General features: G+C 49.8%; 1 long non-coding RNA gene across 2 annotated transcripts; it reads right to left on the bottom strand.

Moving 5' to 3' along the window:
- Nucleotides 1-1,784: 1,784 nt before the first annotated feature.
- LOC131566237 (uncharacterized) lies at nucleotides 1,785-6,603 on the bottom strand. 2 transcript variants are annotated; one of them, XR_009275534.1, is made up of 3 exons: nucleotides 6,489-6,603; nucleotides 6,053-6,101; nucleotides 1,785-4,834 (listed from the first exon to the last, which is right to left on the bottom strand). It is a non-coding gene; the product is annotated as an uncharacterized LOC131566237 (long non-coding RNA). The 2 variants fall into 2 exon arrangements; XR_009275533.1 differs by having other exon boundaries at nucleotides 6,053-6,257; nucleotides 6,489-6,601.
- Nucleotides 6,604-7,715: the final 1,112 nt, after the last annotated feature.

Genomic DNA, 7,715 nt, shown 5'->3' with positions numbered 1-7,715 from the left:
CCCCGGCCCCAGTGATTTCAGCTCCAGTCCCACAAGCTTTATTTTACTGCCAGCTCTTCTTTTGCACTTTCTGCTCTAAATCTTCACAGTAGTGCCACACAATACTACTTGTGCTTCTCAGGACAGGATGTTTCTTTTAGCTGTAGTTCTTGAGCTCTGATCACAGCCCTTACAGCAATTTCAATTCCAACCATGCAGTTCACCTCCCCGCTCCACAATCCCTATCCCAGCCCCACGGGGGTGTACACCAAACCCTACCATATTTCTGTCTCCTCCACGTCTGCTGCCTCAGCTCCAGCTCCTCAGCTTCCTACTGGCTGCAGCTAAAAGCTGCTCATGCTTCTCACTGCACCTTGGGGCTGTTGATAAGGCCACAAATCAGTTACTGCCATCATTACAATTTCAGTATCTCTAGAAGCTGTCCCATCCACCCACCCAGCCCTAAGTGGCAACCCTAAGTGGCATCCCTACTCTGGGGACACTGGAGGCCTGAAGCTCAACATCCACCCTCCCCCTCACCCTGGCTCTCAGTCCAGCACCTGCACAAAGGCCCCCTCACCTCCCCTCAGGCAGCTCCAGGGGCTGGCAATAGCCACTGGACTCCTGCCCCCCCCCATCCCAAAAGGCACTCTTGGCCTGGTTCTTGGGCCCTAGAACCCTCTGAGCCCCCACACCCTGAGCCCCTCGTTGGTACCACAGGGCAGGGGCTGGGATCCCCCAGGCATAACCTGCAGGCGCTGTGCTGCAGCTCCATGCCTTCCTCCCATGGAATTTATCTAGCCTCAGCATTTCCACCACTCCACATTGTTTTGGGCCTGGGTCATGCCAAAATCATTATTCCACACCCTGGGGTTTTATGTCCCCACTGCTCTCACAACTGGTGTTTCAGCCCCAGTCCGACAACCCTTACCAAATTAACATGAGATTATCTAGTAAAGAAAACAAATCAAACCAAAAAGATGTATTAAAACAGGCAATAACAAAATAACACAATTAAGAAGAAAAACATTACAAGTAAAAACAAAATAAAGTAATAAAAATACAAAAAGCAAGCTTTATTCCTCGTATTCTGAACATTTCTTTAAATCCAGAAACCGCGAAACGGCTACTTCCCAGCCCCCAGTGACAGCAGGCAGTGCCCCCCCCCCCCCCACCGCGCCACTCCAGGCCCCACACCAGCCGCCGGCTACCCGAGCCACGCAGGGCGCGGCAGAAAGAACTGGACACGGCCGGCCCCAGGTACGGCCGCAGGCGTCGCGTCCGTGCTCACCAGCGCTCCCCGGATCAGCCGCCGCGGGGGTCCCGTCCTGGCGCAGCGCCGCTCCTCGGACCGCGCATCCGCAGCTCCCGTCGCTCCCAGCTTCACCGCCGAACTGATGCCATTGCCGCCCCAGCCCGCTATTTATGCCCCACGGGCGGAGAGCCAGCCAATCACAACCCGAGGCAGCGCCTGCCGGCTCCACCAATCCCAGCCCGCAAATTCCCGCCGCGCTCGGCTCCGTGACTCCCCGCGGTCCCCTCAAGCGCTGCTCCCGCCGCCGCCATTGCTGTGGCCGCGTCCGCCCGCTGCCCGCCGCCTGCCCGCTTCCCTGGACCAGAACCTGATCCCGACCAGGACCTGAACTGGAAGCTCCCGGCCGCCCTTCCCGTCCGCAACAGCGCCTGCCGAGGCAGCGGCAGCGGGGACGCTGCTCCGCCGGCTCCCAAAGCGGCGGTGGCGGGAGCGGCGCCTCAGACGTACGGGCGAGCGGGGCCAGTCTGAGGCGGCGAGCCGCGACTGAGCGGGCTGAGATTGGCGGGACCGCTTCCGGTTTGAAAGGGCGGCTGTGATTGGACAGGGCGGACGGAGAAAGGCGGGCCGTGATTGGCAGGTTTAGGAGCCGTCAGGCTGAGGCCCGTGGGAGCGTGGGGCGGAGCTCGGGCTGCCCGAAGGGCTCGCAGGCTGCGGCGGCGGCCGCGCTCGCCAAACCCCCGTCCCCTTCTCCGTCCTTCTCTCGTGCCCAGGTCCCGGCGAAAAGACCCCCGCAGAGCCCCTACCGGAGCGCCCCATCGGCACTCGGGGCAGGAGGCGGAGAGGAGTGTAGCCCGGGAGGGGTTCCGGGTTGTCTTTGCGACCGACAGCAGAGCGGACTAGGGAGCGACGGCGATTTGGTGAGGAGAGGGCTCGGGAGCGGGGAGGGCGTGCACCGCCCGCTGCGGGCTCTGGGTGCCTCTTCTACCGCAGTGCTTCCGCTTCTGCGGGGACTTGGCCTGCCCCGACTGGCCGAGATCAGCACCCTGGCCAAAGTTAAGTGCCCGCGTCCCCCTGTCCGCCCTCCGCCTGCTGCGGGCCCGCTGCTCACCCTCGTCGTCGGATGTTATAGATGATAAAATAATATTGGCTTTTACATTCATAGATTAGCTTTTTGCATTACAAGTATTTTGATATGGTAAAACTTATACTTACTTTTAACTGCTTTGTATAGTGTAATATGCCAGTTTATGTATGCACTGTATATTTCATATGAATAGTAGCCTGATAAATATATCGTAGGCTTTAGCAAAATGTTGAAATAGAAACTAAAGTACTTCTATGTAACTAACTCAGAAAATGGTGTAAAGCAATTATTCTGTTTCTTATAACTGCAGACTGCCCCTACCAAGTGATAATAGTGACAAAAAGAGCTTAAGCATCCAGGAAGCATTTATCGACTCTTATCGGTATTATCAGGGAGTGTGAAGCAACAGAATAAAACTACAGGAAGAAATAAAATGTGTAGACCTCATTTACAGAACGTTCTGCAGACAAGTCAGAGGTTAAAACCAAACAAGAGAGTTCCTGGAACATCAAAAAGTCAAAGGAATGTTTGAATAATGTGTAAGTTAATGAATATGCATGTAACCTCAGCAATGTAACAGTATATAGTGAACATGTTTTTAAGCTACCTCTGTGCTCTTTGGCTGTGTGCTAAAAGCATCCCAGTGCTGGATTATTTTGTCCTTTTATCCTTTAATAAACTTTTAAAAATTTTAAAGAATGAACTCTTTATCACATCAGTGAAGCTTAAGCTGATCTGCATCCAGGTGTTTTGGGACCTGCTGGGGCAGGCCATCGAGGTAAGTGTGGGGCTACTGCAGTGGAGGCCAAGTATTTCAACACAATAGCATAATCAGCAACGTTAATTAATTTTGTGTTCCTCATGCAAGCCTCAGCCTTAAGAACTCTACCAGCCTCTAATAGGATTAATAATACGCATAGTAAGTGTTACTAGTATTAATATTTAGGTAAGGATTGTTAGTGTTAACACTGGTACTAAGTATGTTAGCTGGTATTTACTGTGAAGCTCTGCCCTCCCACAGTATGACAAGGTCCTGAAGCTGTCCTCAGGTGCACAGTTAGGTGAGCACTGCTGTCCTTACCACGATCCCCCGATGGAGCCATGCTCCAGAGACGGGCAGCAATGAATCTGCAGATGCCTTCCCAAGGTGACAGAGTTCGCCCTCCTTCCCATCTGCAGTCAGGGGATGTGAAGGCAACCATTGCTGTCCTCGGCTTCATCATCTCCAGTGCAGCCAAGCACAATATAGACAATGAGTCTCTGTCAAGTGAGCTGCAGCAGCTGGGACTGCCCAAAGGCAGGGGAAGCCCTCAGGGTGGCACCATCAGCCAGACCTGCTGGGATGTTGCTGACAGTTCCCAGCCCTGCCTTCTTCACACCCAGATGGAGGGCAGGCTGCCTGCTGTGCTGTCCTCCATCACCTCCCTTCTGTACCATCAGTCCCTGGGGGCTCCTCAGGTGCTTTGGTGAGGTTTGGCAGCTGCAGGTCTGGTGTGAGCGGAGGGATTCTTCTCTTGTCTCCCCTCATAAGCAAAGCATGCCAGCCAGCTGTGCTGTTTTACATGTCACTGACCCACAAAATTGCAGGAGACTGAGGACTCATAACAGGTGCAGGACAGGTTCAAAAGGAACTTGGGACAAAACCTCTGTCTTTGTCAGTCCAAAGGGACAGCAGAGCTCACATCTGCTCACAATAATCCTCTGGAGAGCGGAGCAATGTTTGTATGGAAAGATGACTGGGGGTAAAATCAGTGGAAACCGAGTTACAGTTGTATCCTAACAGGAGCTATAATGGGACAGAAATTTTAGGGTAAAATACAGGTGCTGTTCCCAGGATGGAGCTGGGTTGGCATGCTCCACAACGATTCCCCATACAACCATAAGGATCTGCTAAGGGGGGTGGAGTGGAATGGGGCACCACAACCAGGCTCTGCCAAAATCTTTGCAGGGGCAGCAACTCCATGGTACTTTGAAGCTTATTAACTGCATAGCAAGGGCTATTTGGCATATGTAGGAACACTTTCCAACCTAGCATCTGAAGACCAATTTAGAGGAGGTGCCTCTAAGTCGAAAGCCAGCCAGACCTTATGTTCTTAGCACCATTCATTTAGAAGAAATCCTGTTACATTTGCAAATTTAAGAGGTGACACCCCCATTCAGACCGTGGCTCCTGGGTGCGAACAATAGCTCTTCAACAGCAAGGAAATCTGCATGCCCTAGTGTCTCAGGGTCACTTCACCTGAGAGTCCAGAGACCCAAATCCAGCCAGAGTCCTAGTTCCCAGAAAACTTCTGCTATAAGAAATCCTTCAAAGTGTGCAATTCTAGGAGTGGAAATCCTACAGGAAACACGAGGCTTCAGGCTCCAAATGGGATCTCTTTTCCACACAGTGGAAAACTCAGCAAGCCCTTCTGGCAAGACCAGTTCACAGGAGGCCCACAATTCTCAAGGGCCAGGCTTGAGAGATCCAACTCCACGGAAGCTTTAATCTGAGAAAAATCCTGTGATGTTGGTACCTTTAAAAGGCAGAATGGCACATTTAGACCTTGGCTGATGCTTTGGAGAGCGATTCCTTTACACAGTAAATAATGATTTCATTCCAATGTCTGTAGGTCACTTTGGAAACAGCCCCTGAAACCCAAGACGAGCCATACTTCATGGCAGCTGCCATCTGGGAGGAATCCTATGACATTTGTGATTCAAGAAATTGAACCCAAAATTTCAACAGCTGATATGCAGATGCAAAAGACTGCTGTTTTCCTGAGATAAGAAATACTTCAAACCTAACATTTGGAAGGAGTTCAGAATACACACCCAGGACTGCCATGCCCCCCAAAGTGCTACCTCCTGGCAGACTGTCTCTATGGTAAACCCTATCACACTAGAAATGTTAGGAAGCAGAATCCAAACTGCAGCACAAGCACCTGTAAGGAAAAGGTACCTCTGTTCGTGAGATAGAATAACTTCCACCCTAATGTTTCAGAGTAAGTTGACATGAGGGCCTGTGGGAGGCCAAGGCCACCTACACCCCTACTTCCTAGAACCGCTGGTGTCAGAGGAATACTGCGATGTTTGCAGTTTTACAACTGGAAGGAAACTGGCACTGGGTCGGGGGGCGGCAGTACCGCTCTCTGACCACAAGGCGGCAGCAGTGCCGCCGAGCTCAGGCCGGGGCTGCCGCGTACATTGGGGGCAGGCAGAGAACTGAGGCAAAAGTTGCCAGAGAACCCTTTCTATTCCCTTCAGCCCCTGCAGCTGTTCTTATGCTTTCAGGGCACTTGATTGGTTCATTCCTAGATAAAACTTATGTCTTTATTTTCAAAGCTGTTACCCATCTCTAGTCAGTTTCCTACATTCCTGTATACAAATGAGTGGATAGAGAGAGGGTTTCTTTCCAAACAAATTTAGAGATAAATTCCTTTTCTTTGCCAATACCTATAAAAATGAAAAACTTGACAGGTTTTAGTATTCTACACCCACCCCTCCCTGTGAAATTTCTGGCAGTTTTGGGTCCCTCTGGGAGATGGCATCCAGCATGTCATGCTGGACTGTTCTAGAGAGTAATTTTCAAATATAAGCTTAGCAAAGTTTGAATCGACTTGTCCAGAGGAAAAAACCTACAAGTGAACACCTACACCTCCCTAAACAGACCAGGCAAGCCCCTGGCAGCTACCAGCATCAAAGCACAGAGCACAGTGGATGTTTCTAATACAGGATAAGGATAACAATATCACCTTTTGTTCTCTCCAGTTTGTTTTCTCTGCAGCCATATTTCTCGGTCAGCTACAATAAAGAAAACCAAAACATAAGTATGAGTTCAGAGTTATGTGGGCCAAAGCCCAGCAAGGCAGCTACTTGGCCTCTCCTGAGTGTGCCTGGCTCCTTCAGGCTCCAGCTTCACCCTGATTCCAAGGCTGTGGCCTTCATTAGGAGTTGCCCCTGGGTTAGAGAAAGGCAAAGTTAAATAGCATTCTTGTGAGTGCAGTGGATCACCTTGTGTGCTGTAAGACATGGGAATGCCTCTGCTAGGCTTCTGAGAAGCCTTGTGTGGGGGGCCCTCAAATAAGCACCCTTTCTCACCCTGCTGCTTTCAAACCTCCCCCCACCCACAATAACCCCTATCTGGATGCCTGCTCACCCTCCCTCTCCTAGATACAATCCTCAACTCACCTGAAGCCTTAACCTCAAACATCATCCTTGACACTGGGCAGATTCCTCTTGTGACATGATGAATCTGCTGAAAAAAGTGTTGTACTTGACACAACCAGGAATCTCTGGAAGCTGCACTCCTCCTAAAAAAAAGTACAAAACAAAACAAGAACAAAACCAGAAATTACAAATGCACTTTTCCACCCCTAAACACCAAACCCAAAATCATGAATCTACATACTCCCTGTATTCCATGCTGTTTACTTCACAGCATCTTCATAGCCTCTGTTGCTTTAGATGCCCAGAAACACCTGCTGAAAAGAAGCTGAGATGAGCTGAAAGAGCCTTTCCACTGAAATGAGAGGAGAGCTCTTACCCCAGCACATCCCAGAGAGGGAATGAAGCCCCTCAGCCAAGGCTGGGGTTAATATACCCCTGATTGTGCCCGCCTCTCGTTCCCATGGCACCCGGGAAAAGGGAGGGGGCAACTCCCACCAGGTATAAAAGCCCTCAGAGCAGCTGCTGCTGTTTGGATCCTCTGTCTTGAATTCAAGGGGAGTAAAGGGCTTGTTATAGAAGAAAACTCTTTGGAAAAATAACAGCGCTTTCTTTTTTGCCACAGCTACTTGGAGCAAAAGGGCAGAAAACTGGTAAGCAATAAAACTTTCTGTTTAGGCAGCATAGCTAGATAAATTGGGTAATTTGCTGTTAACTTACATAATTATTCCTTAGTGGCTACTAAGTAGTACTTCCCATGTGACTAAGCTGGATGGAGAAGAATACTACTGATATGAATCGTCTAAGTCTCCTTGGGACCTCTAATTCAGGCAATCTACATTACAAAGAAAAATAAGAAAAAAAAAAAAACTCCTGGGCAGTGTAAGGGTTAAGTACATGCTAGGCTCACTCTCCTCTGAGATACCTGGTCCAAAGGCACAGAAAGAATTGCTCAGAAATAAATATTTAAATCCTTAAAATGCTAAAAAAGACAGAGCTTCCTTCAAGTGAACCCCTAAAAATGAGAGAACAGGGCAATCACCCCCACTGAAACTGATAAAATGGCAAATGAACTGCTTCTGCCCTTTAATTTAATCTCCAAAAATATTGTAAAAAGAATTTCTCCTCAATTTAAATCACTCCAGCAATTAAAAAAGATGCATTTTTCCCCCAATCAAAACCCTTAACATGGAGTGACAGCTGGAGAGGGTTTGCAGGATGTGCTTGGGACTCACAAAGTAGCCTAACATT

Source organism: Ammospiza caudacuta, chromosome 19 (assembly GCF_027887145.1).
Source record: "Ammospiza caudacuta isolate bAmmCau1 chromosome 19, bAmmCau1.pri, whole genome shotgun sequence".
Lineage (NCBI taxonomy): Eukaryota > Metazoa > Chordata > Aves > Passeriformes > Passerellidae > Ammospiza > Ammospiza caudacuta.
This window is presented reverse-complemented; position numbering and strand designations above follow the sequence as displayed.